This window comes from Coregonus lavaretus (genome assembly GCF_964263955.1).
Source record: "Coregonus lavaretus genome assembly, chromosome: 8".
Classification (NCBI taxonomy): Eukaryota; Metazoa; Chordata; class Actinopteri; order Salmoniformes; family Salmonidae; genus Coregonus; species Coregonus lavaretus.
Window position 1 is genome coordinate 36,828,210 of NC_139995.1, and position 27,761 is coordinate 36,855,970.

Below are 27,761 nucleotides of genomic sequence, written 5' to 3' on the forward strand. Positions count from 1 at the left end.
AAGAGCAGAGGTACAAACACAGCATTCCAAGACTTGATTTTCAGATTCTTGCTTTTGTTCTTTATAGTGTGACTTTGTCGTCTGTGCAGCTTCAGTTTGAAAAGAGGGGTTCTGTTGTGATGGAGGATTTACAATACTGTACTTGAAACAAAAAGGTCAATGTTGTTGAAGCTTCCAAATAATTGATGAAGGATTAATGGCTAGACCCTCCATTTTACTATTCAGAAATGTAGAGGGCAGTGAGAGACAGGACAAATATGTATTTTGATGTTAAACTGCAATCTAGGATGTATTCGCTAGGAACCAAACGGAAGGGACTAACCTGAACTTGTCCAATAAGAAATGCTTGTTTTCGTTGCAAAATGTTTTGCTACAGTTTGCGATGGTGTGCACTAATGAATACACCCCTGTAGTCAGGAACTGGGCTGCGTTCAGTATGGGGGGGGGAAATGGTGTGCAACATTCAATTAAATGGAAACGGTGCTGTTCTGAACGACCAGTTGAAAAAAAGGGGAGGGGTTGGGGAACGCTGTCAGCATGTCCTCTGCCCTTTAAATATGTCACTCATTGCTTCACGCCACACCCTACCAAATGGAGCAAGTCGGTTCAAGAACGTTGAAGAATGTTTTCGAGAAACGTGTCGTTCAGTACAAACCGTCACGCACCGTAGCAAATGTTTAATCGAACTGAATGTACCCCTGATATTTTCAATTGGCTTTGGGCTGCACCTGTCTCTGCCTTTTTTGCTTATTCATGTGCACTAGTGTGAATGGTTGTGTGTTACTGTGATGATGTCATACTGACTTGATGATAATAATACCACAGAACTGGGGATGAATTACACATTTATTGTACATTTAAGATTGATTGTAAATAGTTCACTATCATATATCAATATACACATACCGACGCACTTCCATTTCAGTATCTATCCATATCAATATTTTTATTTGGTGAGATGTATGGTTTCATTAAAAACATAAGAATTCCTGGTGGTTTGGAATGTTGTATTGTGTTAATTTGTTTTATTGCAACAACAAAAACTAACTTTATTTATTTCCAAATACAAGGGGAAATCTTCCCCCATGAAAAACATTCCATTGTAATGGCCTAAACCATGTCTCAACTTGTTCATCTATTGAAGTCATATTGATGAGGAAATATTCCACCTGCTGTGCACTGATTGTCCCCATATTGTAACAAAGTTGAGACTGAGAAGCTACATTGTATCCTTCCTCACCTATCCACTTCTTGATGACAGTGATTCTGTGGCTCTTGTATATTGAATCTGGAGTATTCTGTCAGTTATCCATTGTCAAAAGACAAATTCAACTGCAAGGGCCTCCTCCTGTCCCAATGGATTACTTTAACCCCTTATCGCATACAAATCTAAGTAGGAGCTGTCCTATATTGTCACCAAGGTGGTGCTAGTGTAACTTGTTGCAAGCTGGCGGCAAGCCCCTCCCCTCCCCGCCCACTAAATCCTTTATGTAATGCCCTAATACACTAACAACATCTACTCACTTAGGACGGCTACACTACTTCTATGGTCGCCTAACTTCACCCATGTTAGACTGAATTCTGCTGTGGACAGCGGGTTTCTTTCAGGTCCACTTGTCCCTCATCACCATAGCCATCTATTAGGACACACTTCAAGGTATTGATGCAAGGTAAGCTGTTCTTACATTCCCTTACAATTGTTTCGTCTCCACCTGTAAGCAAATGTAGCCTAGTGAAAGAGCTATGACCACCTGCCGATAACACGCAATGTGTAGACTATGGCACCTGAAAGGTAAAAAAAAAATTCTACGCCTATCCAACACGACGCCTTGGACTTGTTTGACTAACAAGGTTGGAACCGATTTTGGTGTAATTTGATGTCCCAAAACGAGTTAATAATGGTGATGGGTAGGTTATCTGTTATTAATACACTTATATAAGTATTATGCCCTTACAATTACTGTGTTATGCCTATTTAAATGTATATACAATTCACCTATAATTCATTTTCTCAACTTCAGTTTGTATGAATATTTGTTGGATTTGTGTGCATATGGAATGGCTTAAATAGAACACAATAGAGTCTGAATCTAAGGGCCTCTTTACACTACTTTGACGACATAAACTAGGTCCAGGAGAGATACTTATGGTAGTGTAAAGAGACGGATCTACACTGAACAGAAATGTAAACACAACATGTAAAGTGTTGATCTCATGTTTCATGAGCTGAAATAAAAGATCCCATAAATGTTTCCATATGCACAAAAAGCTTATTTCTCTCAAATGTTGGCAATTTGAATGCACAGAGATATTGTGATGAGATCCCGAGGCCCATTTTTGTGCCATTCATCCGCTGCCATCATCTGTACACAATTCCTGAAATCTGAAAATGTCCCAGTTCTTCCATGGCCTGCATACTCACCAGACATGTCACCCATTGACCATGTTTGGGATGCTCTGGATCGACGTGTACGACCGCATGTTCCAGTTCCCGCCAATATCCAGCAACTTCACACAGCCATTGAAGAGGAGTGGGACAACATTCAACTAATGACCACAATTACTGACCACAACCACACAACTACTGACCACAACAAAAGTACAGACCACAACTATTGACCACAACCACTCACCACAACCACAAAGCTACTGATCATAACTACTTACCAAAACGACTGACCACAACTACTGGCCACAACTACTGACCACAACCACACAAATTCTGAGCACAACTACTGACCAGAACTACTGACCAAAACTATTGACCACAACCACTCAACTACTGCCCAAAACTACTGACCACTACTGAACACGACACAACTACTGACCACGACACAACTACTGACCACAACTACTGAGCACAACTACTGACCAAAACTACTGACCACAACCACTCGACTACTGACCAAAACGACTGACCACGACACAACTACTGACCACGACTACTGACCACACAACTACTGACCACTCAATTACTGAACACAACTACTGCCCTCAACCACACTACTACTGACCACAACCACACAACTTCTGACCACACAACTACAGACCACACATTTAATGGACATACCTACTGACCACAACTACTGACCACCACAACTACTGACCACAACTACTGACCACAACCACACAACTACTGACCAAAATTACTGACCAAAAATACTGACTACAACAACAAAACTACAGACCGCAACTGCTGACCACAACCATACAACTGCTGACCACAACCACAAAACTACTGACCAAAACCGCACAAGTAATGACCACAACTACTGACCGCAATTACTGACCGCAACCACACAATTTCTGACCACAACCACAGAGCTACTGACCACACAACTACTGACCACAACCACACAACTTCTGACCACAACCACACAACTAGTGACCACAACCACACAACTTCTGACCACACAACTACTGACCACAACCACACGTTTTGACCAGAACCACACAACTGCTGACCATATCTAGTGACCACAACCACAGAACTACTGACCACAGCCACACAACTTCTGACCACACAACTACTGACCATAACTACTGACCACAACCACACAACTACTGACCACAATCACTGACCCCAACTACTGACCACAATTACTGACCGCAACCACACAACTACTAACCACACAGCTACTGAACACAACTCCTGACCACAAATATTGACCACAACTACTTACCACAACCACACAACTACTGACCACAACTACTGACCACAACCACATTACCACAAAAATACTTTTAAAAAGCTAAAGCAAGCCCCAAATCTTTACTTGTAAAGTTACCATCTCGTTTGAATTGCTATCCTTATTTTGTTTGTCTATATACTATTGTATTTACGGTATGCTAACTGCACTCACATGAAGCAGAAATGTGGCTTGGCCACACCACATCCAAGGCTAGTGTAAACAGATTTATACACTTATGTAAGTAATGTTCCTTTATAATTACTGTGTTATGCTTATTTAAATGTATATACAATGCACTTATAATTCAGTTGAAGAATGCATCCATTGTCATTTTCTCAACTCAAGTTTGTATAAATATTGGTTGGATTTGTGTACATACACAGTACACAATAGAGTTTGGATCTAAAATAATATGTTCTATCTTAAAGCAATTTTGAGGAAAAGGTCTGCTTGTCCTTTTCATGCCTTCTGCAGACCAGTTTCCCTTCCCACTATTTCCTCATGAGATCCTATTTTATGTCACAATTGTAGACTGTCAGGTGTGTTGGTGACTGGTTGAGTACTCAATTGTATTTGATCCTTGAGTCAGTCATGCATTATAAATGCCACACCTTCATCTTGTCAGACTAGATCAAAGCAGACATCAAGATGATGTCCGTGTCCTGTAGCCTACTGCTGTATGTCAGCAGCTTTTCTCAACCAGGGCTTCTGAAATATTTAATCTGTACAGGTTATTACAGGATGTACCCTGTCTCACTAAATGTAATAATAATTCATCATAATTTTTGATGAGGCAAATTGTTATCAAAGATCTGTTGAAGCCTCTGAGCAGCTTTTGAACAATGTCCTAAAGAACATACCTCTCTCATACTTGGTATTTTCTATCTTTCTCATCTTCGGGTAATCTAATCTATTGGGTATCACATGCGTCCAAAAATAGGTACTTCTATTCACTAAAGCTGTGTTTACAATTATTGGCAAAATATCAGAATTGGGCTGCCTGTGTAAACACAGCCTTATTTACCTCGTTATTGATCAAATCTAGCTATGAAATGAGCAGCAGTGTGCAGTCTAGTCTGTTGTTGATTCTCCTCTAAGTACAGTAATTAGATTTTCCTCTAAAGTATCCATGACTACAACTGGTTTCAAGGCACTGGATCAAAGTACTGACATAGAATGAAAATACTCCCTTTCCTTGGGTGATGATGAGAGTCATGCTCAAGGGTAACCCCAAACAGGAAGGATTCCACTGGCTGGGCTAGCTGGAGCTGAACCATGACACTGTGCCAGACTTGTATAATCTGAGACTAGAAAGTGTCCCTCTGGGGAACTATTTTATCTGAACATGGTTTTGAAGGTAGATTTAGGGTAAGAGGAGATAACTAATGACATACAGGTGAATAGTCTGGAACTGGAACCACTGGGATGTGTGATGCTGCACAAGGAATGGGGAAAAACCTATTTTGAGCGACTTGGTGAAATAGCACTCTGATGTATTCAACTCTCCTTCTTCCTCCTTTGTGTCCTCTCTTTTTCTCACTTTCTCTCCCACACTTCTACTAGCTACAGATACACCTCCAGACCTAACTACAGACACAGCTACAGACCCAGATGGGAGGGATTTGAGCCCTGTGGACTTGAATGTGAGTGACATTTTCTTTATTAAAAGGAGAGTGGGGTCAGATACAATTCAAATACGGTTTGATTTGATTGATTAGGATCCTCATTAGCCGACACAAATGGCGACAGCTAGTCTTACTGGGGTCCGACACATAACGAAAAAGACATTACAGACAAAATACTTAAAAATTGACATACATTTAAAAACATTAACGTGTAGTGTTTGTGTGTTACACGTACAGTACTTCTAGAATTAACTTCTGCAGTCCATCTGTGCCTCTAGGCATAATGGACTTGACAAAGACCCAGTTTGGGGTCAAAATGATCTCCTATTGAGTACTTGGGGACCATTATACCAGACAGTGTGTGGATGTACTTTTTGTTCTACATTATCCTCTCATTATCCTCTTCAGCACGCATCTGGAACCATTGTTTTTATGTATGTTCTCATACTACTCAACTAAATCTAGGGGTAATGTTCCCAGAGAGTGAACAGGTCTCCCTGAAAGGTTACCACTCAAATCAAATCAAATTGTATTTGTCACATGTGCCGAATACAACAGCTGTAGACCTTACCGTGAAATGCTTACTTACATGCCCTTAACCAACAATGCAGTTCAAGAAATAGAGTTAAGAAAATATTCACTAAATAAACAAAAGTAAAAAATAAACTAAAAAGTAACACAATAAAATAACAATAACGAGGCTATGTACAGGGGATAGGGGTAAAGTGACTATGCATAGATAATAAACAGCGAGTAGCAGCAGTGTAAAAACAAAGGGGGGGGGGGGGTCAATGTAAATAGTCCGGGTGGCCATTTGATTAATTGTTCAGCAGTCTTATGGCTTGGGGGTAGAAGCTGTTAAGGAGCCTTTTGGACCTAGACTTGCCGTGCGGTAGCAGAGAGAACAGTCTATGACTCTGTAGTACCTTATGGTCGGATGCCGAGCAGTTGCCATACCAGGCGGTGATGCAACCGGTCAGGATGTTCTCGATGGTGCAGTTGTAGAACCTTTTGAGGATCTGGGGACCCATGCCAAATCTTTTCAGTCTCCTGAGGGGGAAAAGGTGTTGTCGTGCCCTCTTCACGACTGTCTTGGTGTGTTTGGACCATGATAGTTTGTTGGTGATGTGGACACCAAGGAACATGAAACTCTCGACCCGCTCCACTACAGCACCGTCGATGTTAATGGGGGCCTGTTTGGCCCTCCTTTTCCTGTAGTCCACGATCAGCTCCTTTGTCTTGCTCACATTGAGGGAGAGGTTGTTGTCCTGGCACCACACTGCCAGGTCTCTGACCTCTTCCCTATAGGCTGTCTCATCGTTGTCGGTGATCAGGCCTACCACCACTGTGTCGTCAGCAAACTTAATAATGGTGTTGGAGTCGTGCTTGGCCACGCAGTCGTGGGTAAACAGGGAGTACTGGAGGGGACTAAGCACGCACCCCTGAGGGGCCCCAGTGTTGAGGATCAGCGTGGCAGATGTGTTGTTGCCTACCCATACCATCTGGGGGCGGCCCGTCAGGAAGTCCAGGATCCAGTTGCAGAGGTGTTTAGTCCCAGGGTCCTTAGCTTAGTGATGAGCTTTGTGGGCACTATGGTGTTGAACGCTGAGCTGTAGTCAATGAACAGCATTCTCACATAGGTGTTCCTTTTGTCTAGGTGGGAAAGGGCAGTGTGTAGTGCGATTGAGATTCGTCATCTGTGGATCTGTTGGGGCGGTTTGCGAATTGGAGTGGATCTAGGGTTTCCGGGATGATGGTGTTGATGTGATCCTTGAACAGCTTTTCAAAGCACTTCATGGCTACAGACGTGAGTGCTACGAGGTGGTAGTCATTTAGGCAGGTTACCTTTGTTTTCTTGGGCACAGGGACTATGGTGGTCTGTTTGAAACATGTAGGTATTAAAGACTTGGTCAGGGAGAGTTTGAAAATGTGAGTGAAGACACTTGCCAGTTGGTCCATGCATGCTCTGAGTACACGTCCTGGTAATCCGTCTGGCGCCGCAGCCTTGTGAATGCTGACCTGTTTAAAGGTCTTGCTCACATCGGCTACAGAGAGTGTGATCACACAGTCATCCGGAAAAGCTAGTGCTCTCATGCATGCTTCAGTGTTGCTTGCCTCGAAGCGAGCATAAAAGGCATTTAGCTCGTCTGGTAGGCTCGCGTCACTGGGCAGCTCGCGGCTGGGTTTCCTTTTGTAGTCCGTAATAGTTTGCAAGCCCTGCCACATCCGACGAGCATCAGAGCCGGTGTAGTAGGATTCATTCTTAGTCCTGCTTTGCCTGTTTGATGGTTCGTCTGAGGGCATAGCGGGATTTCTTATAAGCGTCCGAATTTGTGTCCCGCTCCTTGAAAGCAGCAGCTCTAGCCTTTAGCTCGGTGCGGATGTTGCCTGTAATCCATGGCTTCTGGTTGGGATATGTATGTACTGTCACTGTGGGGACAACGTCGTCGATGCACTTATTGATGAAGCCGGTGACTGAGGTGGTATACTCCTCAATGCCATTCAGGAGTATACCCAGCCTAAACCCCAAACAGTATCACTGGAATAGAACCCAACAGGCAGAGGTTTTTTAACTCTTTGAGGGGCATGTATTTCACCTGTCAGACGTCCTGTATATTTGTTCGATTTATTTTACATCTTCTGCTGGTGGATTACTAACTGCATCTTTTGCCCCGTTGAAATTTGATTTTCAAAGGCATTATGTTGTTTGTCTGCCAAAATGTGTATTTTATCATCAAGATTGTTCTAACCAATCCCATATCTGGCTTCTCTTTATATGCCTGCATTTGCTGTGTTGACCTTCAGTATTGTCCTCTATGCAGATAGCAGTCTGAGAGTGAAAGATGTGATGAAGGAGTTTCATGCAGGCGGGCGGTTGGTCCAGCACAGATTCGGAGAGGTGAGCTTCAAGAGGGCCTTTTCCTTCCATCCCATCCTTCTCCCAGCATGAAGCTCTCACTGCAATACTTGAAAATACAGAGGATCAACAACATTGCATTCACTCCACATTTCTGGCCTTTATGAGAAAGTGAAAAGCAGGAAGCCTGTGTTAAAAAAGCCACTCCAAATCATCCATTCTGTTTGCAACAAGGCCGTTAAGTAATACTGTAAAAAATCACTTTTTGGCCTAAATTTAAATCTAAAGGTTTGGGTCAAATCCAATACAACAACACAGAATGAAACCCTCTGTGTTTTCAAGTTTTGTGGTAGCAGCATCATGTTATGGGTATGCTTGGCACCAGCAGGGACTGGGGAGTTTGTCAGGATCAATAAAAACATGTGGAGCAAAACCCAGGTACAAAGTTAGAGGAAAACCTGCCTCAGTCTTCTGAATAACTAACCCTGGGATAGAGCTTTATTCTTCAGCGGGACAATTTTAATGGAAAAACACATCAGAATGGCTTTCCAAGAGGTGTTGAGTGTTCCTAAGTGGTCCAGTCTCAGTCCTTGAATATTGCTGTCCATCAATGATTCCCAACTAAATTTGCTGAGCTTGAGCAATTTTGACAAAAACAATGGATATTGTTGCATGCCCTAAAAGTTGTGCAAAGTTGGTAGAATCTTATTCAAAATTATTCACAGCTGTAATGGCTGCCAAAGGTGCTTCCACCAAGTATTAACTCTAGGGTGTGTAGACTTTCACTAGGCACTGTGTCTTACTTATACCGTCAATGCCCATCAATTGCTCTTAAAAAGTGACAGCATTGATGTGAACATTCATGAGTTTACGATAGCCCAGCAATATGTTATACTTTGATGAGTATTGTAAATGGCTCCCTTCTTGGTATGGGCAGGAAGTGGATAAGATTCCAATTGCTTAACATCTGAATAAACTCCTGGTTTTGTCTTTCAGGTGGAGTCTACCTCAAAGATGTGTCGTGTTACTTATCTGTGTTGGAGGAGGGACAGCCGCGAGACAAACTGGAATGTGAGGACTGAGTAGCCTACTGTCTTTTCACCAATGGAATTCTGTGTGATAGTTTGTATTCCCTGATAAGTTTATATTTTAGCTGCTTTCATTGAACCAGTGAGGAGAGACAAGGGGGAGAGAGTGGAAACAAAGTATTTGTTATTGATTTACTCATTTCATGACCTGTTGTGCTTTCAGTTACTTTCAAACTTTACGACAAAGATGGCAACGGACTCCTGGACAGCTCAGTAAGTGACTGCAAATTGACTGAAATGTGCTTTCTATATGATGTATTATGAATATATTCTACTCTCACATCAAATGAAAGGGATGTAGTGTACACTGTACAGTGTTGTAGTGAACAGTAGGAGTTGTGAAAGAATACACGCCTCCATGATAATACGTGCTTTTACTCTCAATCAGGAAATGGATCGGATCATCACCCAGATGATGCGTGCAGCAGACTATCTGGGTTGGGACGTGACAGAACTCAGACTGGTAAGACATCCACTTGCATACCTGTCAACTATCCCTATGGGAATACTCTCTGGGTCCTAAATTCAATCAAAACATTTCACCTGAGGGGTATTCTACAAAGCAGGATCAAAGAGTTAGCTGGATAACTTGCTTAAATATTCTGAAATCACTTTAAATGTTTTAGAAAGATAAGCTTGAAATGGGCATAGTTGGCTGAACAACCAAAAACACATATCTATGTTTAGCTTTCTTAATGAATCAGAAAATCAACAGTTACTTGTGGTTGTTTATCAAAGTTAGCTGGCTAACTCATAGATCCTGAGTGGTGTACTACGACATGAGATAGAGGAATTAGTGAGCTAACTTTGTTCAACTCTGAGTTCAACTTGGGATAACCGGTGACAGGAAAGGGGCTCACCTTTTAGCCAGGTACATTTCTATGGCATCGATTTTCTTCAGAACTAACCTGCTCCGGGGCAGGCTAACTCAGGGCTAACTCCATTTATCTTGAATGAAGTGTCTCAGCCGCAAGTTGAGGACCAATGAAATCAGATTCCCTCCTTCTGGCAAAGATTGCGTCAGCATCCCTTTCGTTTGAGGAACACCACTGATGAAATATTGTATTAATCAAATTGTTTATTTGTGTTAAAAGTATTACATTACACATGTTTAATGACTCGATGCATTTGAAACTTCCTGCACAGTAAAACTTTTGTATGACTTTATAACATTATTTTAAGGATAGGAGTAGTGTCGTAGTAAATATATTTGTTATAGTGAATATGGAATATGATATGTTGAGTAAAATGTTGTGCTAAGATCTATTTAGGTCAGGAGCTGGTTATAAGTTCTGTTCCTATCCAATAACAATGGACAAAAGGGTCCTATCTTGTCAGCCTTGTCAGCAGGTGGCCAAGGACAACACCCACGCCATAGGCCTCTCAGTTCTTCCAACTCACGAGTTCTGCCTTGACACACACACAAACACACACACACACACACACATCATTACTGTTAACACACACACACACAAAATCCCCTCTTTTAGGCTGAACATTTGAAGACAGAGAACCCGACTCAGAGCCAATGCAACAGTGACACTAGCCTGGAGGGGACCTCGCCCAACTCATCAGGACCAATCAGAAGATCAGAACTACTAGATTCAACCTACTTCATGTATTGCATAAAATGTCTGCACACAATGTTTCGGGGCTCTCTTCAGATAGCTCCCTACGAGTTTGACGAACGAGTCCGTGCACGCGATTTCAGATATCTTTACCTCTGAATAAACGGCCTTTATTATACCATATCCACCCTGTCCAAAGTCTCTACTTGGTCTCAGTTCTCCAGTAAACTTGTGATTATCAACAAAATTGGTAGCAGAGGATGGTTTTCTAACTCTGAATTCGGTCCATAGAAAGTTGATAGAGAAAGGAGACAAGTAAGAGACGGATCAGAAAGGACGGGTGACCTGTCCGCAGGAGCAGCCGGGAATCCAGCTCGCCTCAGGAAACTGATCTAAACGGCCGACAATACAAAGGTAAGCAGAACCTGTTAAAACAAAATCTGCATATTGTATTATAGGATAAACCAAAATTAAGATCAGTAGTACTGAGCGTGAGTATGGATTACTGTTAAATTTATAACATATCTATTATGACTCAAAAGGCACATATGTAAAGATAACTGAAATCTTAAGGTTTTTACTGTTGAAATGTGACTCTCTAGAGAGGAGTCTAGTTACAGTGGTTCACAAGAGAAGGACCCTTTTATTTTTACTGTTGAATTGTGACTCTCTAGTGAGGAGTCTAGTTACAGAGGTTTTGGTTCACAAGAGAAGGACCCTTTTATTTTTACTGTTGAATTGTGACTCTCTAGTGAGGAGTCTAGTTACAGAGGTTTTGGTTCACAAGAGAAGGACCCTTTTATTTTTACTGTTGAATTGTGACTCTCTAGTGAGGAGTCTAGTTACAGAGGTTTTGGTTCACAAGAGAAGGACCCTTTTATTTGATCCACAAGAGAAGGATCTGGTGGCTTGATTTAAAGATTCAGATAGTCGGGTTGAGTTAATTCCGTGAGAATCCAAGTCCAGAAAAGGTTCTCCCGACTAGACACCAGTTGAATGGTTAAAACGATTGGGAGTCTTAGTTGTGGAGAATCAATAAAATAAAATAAAAATACAAGTTCAGATAGTCGGGCAATGGTTGACTTGGCACTCAACTAGATGTACTGTGAAGAACTCAAACTGAATTAATGTGTTGATGCTGATATGTAATGCAAAATGTAAATGTTGAAATGTTAACCTGAATGTTGTGTAAGATTGGCCGTTTCATGAGACTAACTAGTTGATAACTTTTAAGAGGACCGCCGAGTCCTATTTGGCCTGATGTGCAGCCGCTGCGCTGAAAGCTGACTTGTACTTTTTCCCTCTTGTGGTGTTGGTATTTCCTTAAATTCCAAAATTAAATTGATAATTATTTTAGGAGCGCTCGAGTTTGTTAATATATTGTTCCAAAAGGGCGATTCTGATACCTTTTGGGAAAATATATAATAACTCGAATAACTGAAAAACAATAATACCTTTTGCAAAATAATTCCTAATAATAAATTATTGAAAATTCTTTGTGTACGAGGGTGGGACATCAGAGATAAGTCTGAGTCAGCGCCAAGAATACATTGCTGGTTTCGGCCAGTGACGGGATAAGTGTATAAAGATAGTAAAGCAAAATGGCAGGGCCAAACCCAACCATACCCAAATTTAATGAATACTTAGAACAACGAATGACAGGGAGAGTAATGCCAGAGTCCACCAAGGGAGGGAGGTCATATGACCGCCCTTGATGTACAACAGATAGAAATGACTGATTATGTGAAGAAATTGACAGAATTTTCTGCAGCACTCTCTTCTCAGGTGCGGAAGGCCCAAGAGGGGGAGCTGTCGGGAAACACGCCACCACTGAAGGTAAAAGTGGGAGACTGGGTGAGGGTGAAAGTCCACAAAAGAAAGTGGCTGGAACCCAGGTGGACTGGACCGTAGGAAGTGAAGGAGGTTACTTCACACTCAGTCCAGGTCAGAGGTAAATCAGGAGCACCCTGGCACCATCTAACACATTGCACTCCAGCCCCCACTCCTTCCAGACTATTGTCTGAAGTAAGAGCTGATTTGAGCAGCGAGAACCAATCCTGACAACACAATGAAGAAACCCTTATGGGAACAACAATCTCACCCAGGGTGAAGAATAACTTTTTCCCCCTGGGAGAGATTGGGAGTGTCTGAATGTTTGTATGTATGTTTTCTGATAGGAATTGGACTCCTGCTGGGCACTCCTTATGAGGTGTTGTTGTGTGAAGCTATTTTGAATTACTTGTTAAATTGACTTGTAATATAGAAGAGGTGGCTAAGGGATTTTTAACAGTACCAACCATGGGGGGGGGCAAATCCTCACAAGAGGTCCCAGAATTTACTGGGGACGAGAAATGCTTGATGTAATTAAAATGGAATCCAGGGATAGCTTCAAATCTCCATTATATAACCAGGTGGAGGGAGAGGTATGGTTTTGAGGGACGTCTGGACGCAGATAAACTCGAATCCATGCTTAAACAGATACATAAGGTGTGTAAAGGAGAAATAAGCAGTGAGAGAGAGAGAGAGTAGGAGGGGGCCAGTACCCACTGATAGCCTTACCTAATCTATTGGCGGGGAATGAAAGGGGCCCCAGCAACCTTAGATTGGTTCAGTAATAATAATAATATGCCATTTAGCAGACAGGCCATGAACACAGAGGACGTGGCTTTAATTGGGGTTTTCAAATAGAAAACAACACACCTAGTATGATGTTAATAAAGTCTTGTTGTTTCAATTTTGGAGGGTTTTCAGCAGGTCAAGGGTTATAGGTCTTAGAGGAGCACACAGTGAATTTTATGGAGTTTTTTAGGTTTTGGCTGAGTTTGGGGTATATATGATTTCTTATGAGAATGAATGTCATGAGGACTTAATGAGCACTTGGGATAACTAACATTTATGAAATATTTAGAATAATGGTAATGTTTAGTATACTATGGGATTAAACAGTTCGTTAAATGATTTCAATGGCCTCTGAACTCTGTTTTAACATTCTGGTGTTATTTTAATCATCCACACTAGTAAATTCTAAAGGCATGAGAGGAGGACTTTAAGATAGTTTATTTTACTAAGTTGAGGGTAAAATAGGTAGGTGGTAATATTGACACATGGCCAAATCATGTGTCAAAAAGGGGGATGGTTGGATTAAATATTAAATATATACGAAGGAGAGGACAAAATACTTAAAAAAAAAAAAAAACTTGTATGATAGTTTATTAACCACACCTGTATGTCAGAGGTTTTGTGCCCCACAGGTGAACTAAAGGAGAAGGTGACCCACTCTATCTAACCAGGAGACTGAATCAGGCCTGGCGGGAAGGGCCCTACCAAGTACTGCCTTTGCCAGCAGAATAGCTGAGAGATCCATCTGGGTGCATGTCACACACTGTAAAAAGGCAAAACCAGCTACACCTGACGAACAAACACAGAGTTAGGAGAAAGATCCGATTACCACTAGGGCTCGGGGGTTGGCTCCTTAACGAAGATTCCCTTACCCTGTCTGATCATCCCTGTGTGAGTTCGATAGAAGGTAAAGCAATGGGTTGGCCTCTGGCATCTGACATGTTCTCAGGGAAAATGTGGGGATTCACAGGTCTCCCGACGGTAGGTAGCTGTCTGATTGTGGGGGCCATATTCCTAACACACACGGACCCTCTTTTTTCAGCCAGAAGTGGTAGTTAACCTAACACAAGTTGAAAAGGCATAGGAGACAGCTAGACGTAGGAAAAGGGGAAATTCTAGAGTAAACCTCTCTGAGGGAGGTAGTGAGACCGGGGCTGTGGTAAAGATAGTGCAAAACTATAGACCTGGAGGAAGTAGTACAGGTGGAAACGGGGTATAGAAATCTTAACCTGTGGTTGGAATGGATTCAGTATACGGCAAAAACTATGTCTAAAGAGGACTGTTTTGCCTGTGGGACAGCCAAACCAGGGTTAACAACTACTCAGTTCCCCTTGACAGGCTTTAACTCTCTGTCAGGTTTATCCTCCATGCAAGCCACCTGGGAATGTGGTGAAAGAGTCTTATGGTAACTTGCACTATCTGTTTCCCCCGATAACAAAGTCATCCCGACCTGGGTTGCCTCCGTTTGAAGTCTCAGGGGATTCTTATTATTGTTTTTCTAGGACTAGTAAGGATAGGATACAGGGTAGGGCATCTTAGCTCCTGCTCCCACACAGAGAATGTCACACCTAAAGAGACCATGACTAATCTCTCCTCTTTGTTGCAGCCAGAGGATCTGCATCATGAGCCAAAACCAGGCCCGTGCTGACATCTGATGGTTGTGTGGTGATAACTGATTGTGAACTCACCTACATACGCAAACAATCAAACGTGTCAGAGACTGGTGAGTTGTCACATAGAAAGTAGGACCTCCTCCCGGGATCCTTTGATGAAAGGATATCCACTGGGATCCACAATCAGATCGCAGCTGGGTTTGAATCAAGTATTTTCTGGTGGTCAACAATTAATAAAAATGTAGATTGGATAAATTATACTTAATATAACCAGCAAAATATTTATAAACCACACTCGTGATGCAATAAAGGGATTAGCTGAGCAGACAGCGGCAACTAGCTTAATGACATGGCAGAATAGAATAGCTTTAGATATGCTTTTGGCTGAGCGGGACGGGGTTTGTGTTCTGTTTGGATATATGTGCTGTACTTTCATCTCCAACAATATAGCACCGGACGGGCCCGTGACCAAAGCGCTTGAGTGACCATCACCACGCTGGCGAACGAACTGGTTGAGAACTCTGGTATTGATAGCTCCATAAACGGTTGGTTTGATAACATATTTGGTAAATGGAAAACTATTGTTGTGACTATTCTGGGTGAAGTTATGGCCTCTATGGGTATACTTGTTCTTTGTGGATGTTGCCTTATTTCCTGGCTGAGTGATTGGTTTGGTGAGTACTCTTCTATGGTGGTTACTGGATTTCTGACCCTAGTAATTGTGTTTTTGCTGTTAATGTGTTGTGCTGCTTGCATCGTCCCCTGTCTCAGGAGGTCAGTGGTAGGAGTGGTGCAGGCGTCAGGTATGATGCTGTTGTTACCGGCCCAGGATGATGCAGGTGACTCTGCTACTGACTCTGAGACCAAGCTGGATGATCCATGTTTTGCCTAGTAAAATACATACACGCATTTATTTTCAGTTCTTGCTCATTTATTACCTTATGTTTTTACTAACCACTGTGATTGTTTATTCTTCCTGATGTGAAGGTAAAGGATTCCTGGGTGGCTGGTAGCCAACTCAGTACATGTTCGGTGTAGGGGAGGAATAGAGGGTTAAAATTATTATTTTTATTTTTTATTAACATTAAATGTTGTGATTTAATTTCCATATCCTGTTATTCTTAAGGGTGATTATACTCTGTTTAGAGTGACACCATAAAATTGTTGGCTTTTATTTTTAATTGGATCTGTATGTGATGAATAGCTTGGAAGGAATGCATTCATGAGGAGCACTGTACTGATATGGATTGTTTCACATAACAGGCTGATAAAAACACTCTCTCTTTGTTGTCTGTGAAACTGTCCTTGAACATGGGTACATGGAGTACAGTGGAATGGTGTCTTTTGGGTGCTGACTGTTGTACCATTAATAAAGACATCGATAGAATTAACTACATACATTAATGTCCAGAAATTAGAAAACTGGACTCAACAAGGTTTTGAGGCTGTTCATGGACAACTAGCTGCAACTTCATTAATGGCTTTTCAGAATATAATTGCTGTTGACATGTTACTTGCTGAAAGAGGGGGTGTGTGTGCTATGTTCGGGGAACAATGTTGTACTTTTATTCCTAATAATACTGCTGCAGATGGAAGTTTGACAATTGCTCTGGAAGGGTTACGAACTCTTAATGGCAAGATGAAGAGCCACTCAGGGGTGGATACTTCAATGTGGGACTCTTGGATGGATGCGTTTGGTAAATATAAAACGCTTGTTTCTTCTATACTTGTATCCATCTCTGTTTTTGCTGCAATTCTAGTGCTTTGTGGATGCTGTTGCATTCCATGCATACGGACGCTGACAACCAGGATTATAACCACCGCTATTGATCCAAATCCTGCAGATAACGGTCAGATGTTTCCTTTGCTTGCTATTGACGATGCTGACCAAGGATATCTGGATGATGAATAGCATTTAAGCTTTTTTGTCACGTCTCTTGTGAGACGTGAAGAGGGGGAATCAAAACTTTATCTTCTGATAAAGTTTTCCCTATTTTGCCAATTGCACTATTAGCTTGTGTCACGTCTCTTGTGAGACGTGAAGAGGGGGAATCAAAACTTTATCTTCTGATAAAGTTTTCCCTATTTTGCCAATTACACTGTTAGCTTGTGTCACGTCTCAAGTTTTCCTTCTTTACTGTTACTTGGTCACGTCTCTGGGGAGACGTGAAGAGGGGGATTTGTCGTAGTAAATATATTTGTTATAGTGAATATGGAATATGATATGTTGAGTAAAATGTTGTGCTAAGATCTATTTAGGTCAGGAGCTGGTTATAAGTTCTGTTCCTATCCAATAACAATGGACAAAAGGGTCCTATCTTGTCAGCCTTGTCAGCAGGTGGCCAAGGACAACACCCACGCCATAGGCCTCTCAGTTCTTCCAACTCACGAGTTCTGCCTTGACACACACACAAACACACACACACACACACACATCATTACTGTTAACACACACACACACAAAATCCCCTCTTTTAGGCTGAACATTTGAAGACAGAGAACCCGACTCAGAGCCAATGCAACAGTGACACTAGCCTGGAGGGGACCTCGCCCAACTCATCAGGACCAATCAGAAGATCAGAACTACTAGATTCAACCTACTTCATTTATTGCATAAAATGTCTGCACACAATGTTTCGGGGCTCTCTTCAGATAGCTCCCTACGAGTTTGACGAACGAGTCCGTGCACGCGATTTCAGATATCTTTACCTCTGAATAAACTGCCTTTATTATACCATATCCACCCTGTCCAAAGTCTCTACTTGGTCTCAGTTCTCCAGTAAACTTGTGATTATCAACAGTAGTAACAAAGGTGCTCGTACATTGATTGATAAGCACACCAAAGATGGCATTAACGATACGTAATTTTAAAAAGACGGCACTTTTAAAAGCCTATTTTCCACCATAGCCTGTAGAATTTGCAGGATAACTTTTCTTTCATTTTGATTACGACATGCACACGCAGTTACAAGCCTGGCTGGAGTTAGCGGCGAAGGCAGACTCAATATCCACCTTCGTAATACGGATGAAGCCTGAGCTGAAATGTGAAGCTAACTGAAGCTAGCTAACTTCAGAAAAGCCTGAGTACATCTCGCTAGATTCGTAGTACATCTAATCACTCTGCTTTGTAGTTTACCCAGGTATCAGGGACAAGTAAGCAAGTGTTATTATGCCTTTCTTTTTGATCAACGGGGGGGGGGGGGGGAATTATTTTCATGGAAAGAATTTGACCACATTAATCTAAATATACACTTTCTCAAATTGTTTTGTTTCATCCCAGTAATCTAGTTAGTGGTCTTGATTGAATTGGGCACAAAGTCTCCACCCAGCAGCACTCAATTATACAGTCCTTGTGCAAGTTCCTGGTTAGAGAGTTGTAATGAATAGCGATGAGTGACTAATGTTAACAGTATTTAGCAGGGTTGGGTTTAATTCCAGTTCAATTCCAATAAATTAATTTACAAAATTAAATTTGAAGTGATGTCCATACATGGGAAAGAAGCTCCCAATGAATTAAGTTAAGTGGATCCTAAATTAGATATACTGTAATAGGGTTTACGGGTTATGGGTTGAAGTTCAAGTTTCAAGGTTGAACTTTATTCATCCCAGAGGGCAATTTGCTTAGCAGCAGGTGAGCATGAGACATAAAAAAAACATCCACATGGATCAAAATAAAACACAATGATCCTGAATACAGTGGGCTAGTATATCAGCCATGGGCTGACAGCCATCAATGTAAATATATAATGATCAACATTACCAGCAGCACAATAGTATAGCAATAGTACAAAGTTAACTAATAAGTGTGCTGTGCACATTCTGGTAATAGACTCTTTGGGTGTATAGGGCTAACACCCAGCAGCAGCGCAGTGAGACTTAGCATGTATTGTGATTGGTCAGGAACCAGGAACGGTGGAAGTCTAACTACTCTGATTGGTCAGGAAACAGGAACAGTGGAAGCCTAACTACTCTGATTGGTCCCTAAGGTGCTGAAGGACATGATGAAGGCCATCGATGCTGACAGCAGTGGAGCAGTCACCCTGCAGGAGTGGATCCAATGTGCCCCTACTGGTGCTGCTAGGACTCAAGGCAAGAAGCACTGACAGTCAGTCTCTGGCTCCTCTGGTTAACTCAATCAGTATACATGATTCAGCATATGACAATAGACTCCTTATGTCGTATAACATTTGCTACGTGCTGTATGGTTCAACTACTGTACATCTCGATAAAGCTTTATTCAATTCTGTTTTAGATTATACTTTTAAATGTCACCCCAAAGTTATGTCTTATCCAGTTATGTCTTATCTTGTCCCTGTCTTATCCAAAATCGATCTATTCATGGCCCTCATACGTTGTTGACAATACTGTATCAGAAATAAGTCTGCACACATACAAATGATACTTGTTTGGATTGACGTGCTGTTTACTTTACCATGCTGTTAGTCTCTTCACACAGCCACAGTGTCTCCTTCGCTATGGGTCTACCATGCAACGAGACTACCCTGCTGTTTACTTGACTGTTTTTAACAAAGACCTTGCCTTTCTTTCTCTCTCTCTCTCTCTCTCTCTCTCTCTCTCTCTCTCTCTCTCTCTCTCTCTCTCTCTCTCTCTCTCTCTCTCTCTCTCTCTCTCTCTCTCTCTCTCTCTCTCTCTCTCTCTCTCTCTCTCTGCAGCATGTGTAGGAGCATGCTACTGGGCCTCAAGAAACAGGGCCTTTCCTGCATCTGTAAGAGCTCTATCCCGTCACCAGGGGGCGATCTCTATGTGTCTCATTTTCATAGACCGGAGTTCTGTGTGTCCTGGTAGACTGTAGATCTGTGGTCACTAACTGGCCTCTGGTCCAGTGTACAGGCCTAAGGGCATGCACGTTTTGTCCCAGCCCAGCAACTGACTGATTTAACTAACTAAGTTCTGTGCTAGTGCTGGGGTTTTTAAGCAGGTCAACATTCACAAGGCCGCAGGGCCAGACAGATTACCAGGACGTGTACTCCGAGCATGTACTGACCAACTGGCAAGTGTCTTCACTGACATTTTCAACATGTCCCTGACTGAGTCTGTAATACCAACATGTTTTAAGCAGACCACCATAGTCCCTGTGCCCAAGGACACTAAGATAACCTGCCTAAATGACTACCGACCCGTAGCACTCACGTCTGTAGCCATGAAGTGCTTTGAAAGGCTGGTCATGGCTCACATCAACACCATTATCCCAGAAACCCTAGACCCACTCCAATTTGCATACCGCCCCAACAGATCCACAGATGATGCAATCTCTATTGCACTCCACACTGCCCTTTCCCACCTGGACAAGAGGAACACCTACGTGAGAATGCTATTCATTGACTACAGCTCAGCGTTCAACACCATAGTGCCCTCAAAGCTCATCACTAAGCTAAGGATCCTGGGACTAAACACCTCCCTCTGCAACTGGATCCTGGACTTCCTGACGGACCGCCCCCAGGTGGTAAGGGTAGGTAACAACACATCTGCCACGCTGATCCTCAACACGGGGGCCCCTCAGGGGTGCGTGCTCAGTCCCCTCCTGTACTCCCTGTTCACCCATGACTGCATGGCCAGGCACGACTCCAACACCATCATTAAGTTTACTGACGACACAACAGAGCTTCAAGTTCCTTGGTGTCCACATCACCAACGAACTATCATGGTCCAAACACACCAAGACAGTCGTGAAGAGGGCATGACAAAGCCTATTCCCCCTCAGGAGACTGAAAACATTTGGCATGGGTCCTCAGATCCTCAAAACTTTCTACAGCTGCACCATCGAGAGCATCTTGACTGGTTGCATCACCGCCTGGTATGGCAACTGCTCGGCTTCCGACTGCAAGGCACTACAGAGGGTAGTGCGTACGGCCCAGTACATCACTGGGGCCAAGCTTCCTGCCATCCAGGACCTCTATACCAGGCGGTGTCAGAGGAAGGCCCTCAAAATTGTCAAAGACTCCAGCCACCCTAGTCATAGACTGTTCTCTCTGCTACCGCAAGGCAAGTGGTAGTGCGGGTAAGTCTAGATCCAAAAGGCTTCTCAACAGCTTCTAACCCCAAGCCATAAGACTCCTGAACAGCTAATCATGGCTACCCGGACAATTTTTTCTTCTCTCCCCATCAGTATGCAAGTACACCGTCCATGGCCCCGCGTAGCTCAGTTGGTAGAAAATGGCGCTTGCAATGCCAGGGTTGTGGGTTCGTTTCCCACGGGGGGACAGTATGAAAAAAAGTATGAAAATGTATGCACTCACTAACTGTAAGTCGCTCTGGATAAGAGCGTCTGCTAAATGACTAAAATGTCAAATGTAATGGTCGCTGTGCCAACAAGAACCCTGATCCATGCGCCCACACATTCGTTAAATCCAAAAATCTGATTTGGGTGAGGCTCAATTATGATTTAGACCTGATAAGAGTCAGTTCCATATTTAATTGTGATTCATCTGCACACCTGATCAGTATTATGTCAATTTCAAGAATGTGTTTTCAATCAGCAAAATTGAAAACATAAAAGTCTTCACATCTTGCACTGGTGGCTATAGTGTTGATAGGTGTTTGTGGATGTTGTCCCTCTGTCTGTCTGCTCCAGGTGCCAGATCACGGCTGGGTCATTGCTGACTGTGACTCCAGTAAGTGTCACTTCTGCAACAAGAAGATCAAGACCCTGGCAGGGAAGCATTGCTTGTGGTGCTAACAGATGGTGAGTGTGTGTTTGTGCGTGCATATTTGCTTGCTTGAATGTATGTGTACACACAGGCTGCCGCTGGTCTTTACAATGACTGTCTTGTATTAGCGCCATGACGACTGTGTGAACTTTGGGTCATCATCGTGCGACTGCGGGTCTCTAAGAGACCACATTCTGCCACCGTGGGCCATATACTCAGTCTCCAAGGTCAGCCATTAAACCCATGACAAGCCCATGACTCCGTTCCACAACAGTTTGCAAATGAAGTCACATTGTTTATAGCCATACAGACTATTCTTCCGCTAAAAACAATAAATGCAGGCAGATTTTGTCACCCAATAATACTACAGTATGTGTCAAATGTGTTTATTCCTTGCCATGCTCCTAACTCTCTCCGTCCCTGTGTTTCAGGAGAAGGATGAAGAGGGAAGGAGGAATTCCATGGAGGACACTAGCCTAGAGGACATCACCCCAGACGGGCACATTCTGCAGGTACACTCTTAGAAAAAAAGGTGCTACCTAAAAGGGTTATTTGGCTGTCCCCATAGGAAAACCCTTTGAGGAACCCTTTTTGGTTCCAGGTAAAACTCTTTTTGGTTCCAGGTAGAACCCTTTTGGTTCCAGGTAGAACCCTTTTTGGTACCTTGTGGAACCTTTTCCACAGAGGGTTCTACATGTAACCTAAAAGGGTTCTACTGGAACCAAAAAAAGGTTATCCTATGGGGACAGCCAAATAACCCTTTTGGAACACGTTTTTCTAACAGTGTAGGGTTCCCTAACTATCAATGACAGGGACACACCGTACCATATCAACCTCACACACAATAATAGTCCTATCCATTAGCATGGGCACCAATGTGTGCCAGTACTGCATTTTAATTTAATATGGATCTGCTAATGTCAGTCGTATTTACTGCAATTGTATTGTGCTGGTTGCTGCATGGCATGCATGCCGTTGTTTGGGGAATTTACACATCAATCTTTTCTATTCCCCATCTCCCTTTGCAGATTGCTCCAATTCCAGACACCCACCCTCTCCTGGTGTTTGTGAACCCAAAGAGCGAAGGAAAGCAAGGGGAGGGGTAAGAACGGAGCAGGACAGACATCATAAAACATATCCTAGCCTGCACTAGTAGCATGTACTCCTGTGACTGTGAGGGAATGTCATGCCATGCCATATATGTTTCAGAGTGCTGAGGAAGTTCCAGTAGTTACTGAACCCCAGCCAGGTCTACAATCTCTCCAATGGAGGACCTGGACCCGGGTAACTTCAAGTGCAGTTTGACCATCAGGGTGGGAGGGAAGTGGACTGTACTATTACATATGTTATGTCATTGTTAGGACAGTATTATGTATGTCTTATGTTGAAGGGTTAATGTAAAGTGCTACCTTTTTTTAATCAATTTCCAATTTGGGGATCGGTGTGACATAGTTAAATTATATCTTAATTCTTATTATCTGTTATTTCCACTATGAATGTGTATCATTGTGTGCTCTTGCTTCGGCTTGCTCTTTGGAGTTTGGGCCGGGTGACTGTAAAAACACTTAGTGACAACTGCTGATGTAAAAGGGGCTTTATAAATAAATGTGATTGACTGATTGATGTGTACAGTGCCTTGCAAAAATATTCATTCCCCTTGGCGTTTTTCCTATTTTGTTGCATTACAACCTGTAATTAAAATAGATTTTTATTTGGATTTCATGTAATGGACATACACAAAATAGTCCAAGTTGGTGAAGTGAAATGGAAAAAAGAACTTGTTTCATAAAATTCAAAAAAATACATAACAGAAAAGTGGTGCGTGCATATGTATTCACCCACTTTGCTATGAAGCCCCTAAATAAGGTCTGGTGCAACCAATTACCTCCAGAAGTCACATAATTAGTTAAATAAAGTCCACCTGTGTGCAATATAAGTGTCACATGATCTTAGTATATATACACCTGTTCTGAAAGGCCCCCAGAGTCTACAACACCACTAAGCAAGGGGCACCACCAAGCAAGCGGCACCATGAAGACCAAGGAGCTCTCCAAACAGGTCAGGGACAAAGTTGTGGAGAAGTACATATCAGGGTTGGGTTATAAAAAAATATCAGAAACGTTGAACATCCCACGGAGAACCATTAAATCCATTATTAAAAAATTGAAAGAATATGGCACCACAACAAACCTGCCAAGAGAGGGCCGCCCACCAAAACTCACGGACCAGGCAAGCAGGGCATTAATCAGAGAGGCAACAAAGACACCAAAGATAACCCTGAGTATCTGTCCATAGGACCATTTTAAGCCGTACACTCCACAGAGCTGGGCTTTACGGAAGAGTGGCCAGAAAAAAGCCATTGCTTAAAGAAACAAATAAGCAAACACGTTTGCTGTTTGCCAAAAGCCATGTGGGAGACTCCCCAAACATATGGAAGAAGGTACTCTGGTCAGATGAGACTAAAATTGAGCTTTTTGGCCATCAAGGAAAATGCTATGTTTGGCGCAAACCCAACACCTCTCATCACCCCGAGAACACCATCCCCACAGTGAAGCATGGTGGTGGCAGCATCATGCTGTGGGGATGTTTTTCATTGGCAGGGACTGGGAAACTGGTCAGAATTGAAGGAATGATGGATGGCGCTAAATACAGGGAAATTCTTGAGGGAAACCTGTTTCAGTCTTCCAGAGATTTGAGACTGGGACGGAGGTTCACCTTCCAGCAGGACAATAACCCTAAGCATACTGCTAAAACAACACTTGAGTGGTTTAAGGGGAAACATTTAAATGTCTTGGAATGGCCAAGTCAAAGCACAGACCTCAATCCAATTGACAATCTGTGGTATGACTTAAAGATTGCTGTACACCAGCGGAACCCATCCAACTTGAAAGAGCTAGAGCAGTTTTGCCTTGAAGAATGGGCAAAAATCCCAGTGGCTAGATGTGCCAAGCTTATAGAGACATACGCCAAGATACTTGCAGCTGTAATTGCTGCAAAAGGTGGCTCTACAAAGTATGACTTTGGGGGGGGGAATAGTTATGCACGCTGAAGTTTTCAGTTTTTTTGTCTTATTTCTTGTTTGTTTCACCCCAAAAAATATTTTGCATCTTCAAAGTGGTAGGCATGTTGTGTAAATCAAATTATACAAACCCCCCAAAAATCCATTTTAATTCGAGGTTGTAAGGCAACAAAATAGGAAAAAGGGGGGTGAATACTTTCGCAAGCCACTGTATGTGTATCCCCATCAGACTCCACTTCTTCCGGAACCTCCATGACTACAGGATCCTGGTGTGTGGCGGAGAAGGCACGGTCGGCTGGATTCTAGATGCTATAGGTGCAAGTTACTTCTTCTCCCCTCAAAGAGGTTCATGACCAGTAGTTAAGGTCTCTGTGTATCTCTAAAGCTGAACAATGGCTGCCTTTGTGTGTTCTCAGACAGAGCTGTCCTGCCGGTGCGCCCCCCAGTGGCGGTCCTGACCCTCGGAACAGGGAACGACCTGGCTCGCTGCCTCCGCTGTCGAGGAGGTAAGGGCCCTGTTTAATATTATGGTGTGCATCCCAACTTGCACCCTAATCCCTATATAGTGCACTACTTTTGACCAAGGCCCATAGGGAATACAGTGCTTTGGTTCAAAGGAAAGCACCCCAAAATCAACGCTCGTCATGTGTTTCTCTTGTATAAACCCTCTGTGTCTATGGAAACCCCTGTAGGTTACGAGGGCACGGATCTCGGAGAGATTCTGAAGGAGGTTGAGGAGAGCTCATTGGTTTCTATGGACCGCTGGCATGGGCAGGTGATTCCAGAGGACACCCAGGAGATAGGAGACCCTGTGCCCTATGAAATGATCAACAACAACTTCTCTATAGGCGTGGTGAGTGATGACCTCAGGGTCATAGGGCCTGCTTTGGCTGATTGGCTGTGTGGCTGTTGGAGTCTGTACAATATCCAATTACCTGTGTTTCTCTTTTAACAGCCTTATCATATATTCATTGAATGAATTGAATACATGTAAATTCTACAGTGTGTCTACTGACAGGATGCATCCATTGCTCACTGCTTTCACTCCATGAGGGAGAAGCACCCTCAGAAGTTCAACAGCAGGTGAGAGTGAATAAAGGTTGAGGATCAAAGAGTGTTGAGTGAAAAATCTGTTATGGCTGGGTGTGTTTTCATTTTATCTCTCTGAGCACTGATCCAAAACAATGTGTTTTTATGTTGTCTGCAAGGATGAAGAACAAACTGGGGTATTTTGAGTTTGCCACCTCTGAGACCATCTCTGCCTCGCGCAAGAAGCTGAATGAGTGTCTCAGCATTGAGGTGAATACTAAAGAGTTTTACATTCCAGATATTCCAGTTCAGTGGTTTAATGGATCTTACCACAGTTTTCAAGTGTACACACAGTCTTAGCAAAAAGGAAAATGTCTCTTTACCTGTTTGTGGCCCTGACTGTCTGTCTGTCCCTCCGTCTCCATCCTTCTGTCCGTCCGTCTGTCTCTTAGTGTTGTGGGACACCCCTGGACCTGAGTGGTCACTCTCTGGAGGGTCTTGCCATCATCAAGATACCCAGCATGCACGGCGGATCCAACCTGTGGGGCGAGGCTAAGAAGGCAGACAGAGACATCATGTCAGAGGAGGAGCCACCTGAGGTCGTCACTGACCACAACGTTTTCAAAATGAGCTCACAAGGTACTGTGGGGTTTGCTTATCTCACACATACAGTGTTGGAGGTTTATTTTGTTGACTAATGATATGAATGTGTACTGTAGCATTATATGTAATATTGTCACTTTTCTCCTTACACAGACCATATGGTCTGAATTTGTCTTGGTTATTAAGTCACTATGTATGAGAATGAATGTCTGCTTATCGAGCAAGCGTATGACAATGTACAGTATTTTCATGTGTTCTGTTCCCTCCCACAGACCTGAGTGACAAGCGGATTGAGGTGGTGGGGTTGGAGGGGGCTATCGAAATGGGTCAGATCTATTCTGGGCTGAAGAGTGCTGGACACAGACTGGCTCAAACCTCACAGATCACTATCAGGTAGACTTTAATGCAGGCTCTATACACAAGTCTTAAAGGTTTTATGCCTTTATATTACCTTTTGTTAATTAAAATGGACCTGTCTCTCTGTCTCGTTGCCTTTCTCAGGACACATAAAGCATTGCCTATGCAGATTGATGGTGAGCCCTAGATGCAGCCTCCTTGCACTCTAAGTGCTAATATTAATATACTTTTATACTTGATATAATACATGTAATATATTAAGTGAGTTTGGCTTTGGGTTGGCCTTGGGATTTCTATGACAAATAGAATTAGACAGAGTGTGACAAAACTCAAGGCACATTTATTCTTAAGAAACATTGTTGATGTTGGCTTGTTCAGTTTAGCAGTGGCCCCAATTAGGCCCAGTCTCATGACTCAAGATTGTTTCAGAAACACAATTTGATTTACTGGAGATCAGCGTTTCCCAACCCTCACCAGACAGACCACATTTTTGTTCTAGCCATGCACTGACACCAGACACAACTAATCAAGGGCTTGGTGATTACTTCATTACTTGAATCAGGTGTGTCAGTGCAGGGATAGGACAAAAATGTTTCCCTACCACCAGAGGGTAAAGGGATAAGGGAAACACTGTTGTAGACTGTGATGACTTCGTAAAACCTCTTTATTTTACACCCTGTGTTTAGATCCACATCACACACAAGAACCAAGCTAACATGCTGATGTCTGCTCCTGCCAAACAATCAGGCTTCTTCCACCTCAAATAAAGGTCCAGGTGTAGCGTTAAGTTGCCCCTAGATGCTGGTCTTGGGTCAGTTTTGCATTAATGGTTAAGATTAGGATTGGGGAGGGGAAGCTGATCCTAGATCTGTACCTTGGGGAAACTTCACCCAGGAACAGAGGTCCACTGACTCTGCTCAAGGTCCATTGCCATAAAGAAACAGACATTTGAGTGGAAACATTCTGAATCATGTTCATGTCTGAATTGATTCCAGAAACACTAGTAGCCATTGATTAACATTG

At 42.8% G+C, this 27,761-nt stretch overlaps 1 pseudogene across 1 annotated transcript; it reads left to right on the forward strand.

Moving 5' to 3' along the window:
- The first annotated feature begins 5,037 nt into the window (after positions 1 to 5,037).
- On the forward strand, positions 5,038 to 27,505 carry LOC311134034 (diacylglycerol kinase alpha-like; annotated as a pseudogene). Its single transcript has 21 exons — positions 5,038 to 5,060; positions 5,256 to 5,335; positions 9,171 to 9,245; positions 9,426 to 9,475; positions 9,651 to 9,725; positions 19,049 to 19,151; positions 21,376 to 21,447; positions 21,655 to 21,765; positions 21,859 to 21,957; positions 22,165 to 22,242; positions 22,759 to 22,832; positions 22,940 to 23,014; positions 24,979 to 25,064; positions 25,166 to 25,255; positions 25,442 to 25,602; positions 25,768 to 25,832; positions 25,958 to 26,048; positions 26,231 to 26,417; positions 26,654 to 26,774; positions 26,883 to 26,943; positions 27,425 to 27,505. The product of its transcript is annotated as a diacylglycerol kinase alpha-like (transcript).
- Positions 27,506 to 27,761: the final 256 nt, after the last annotated feature.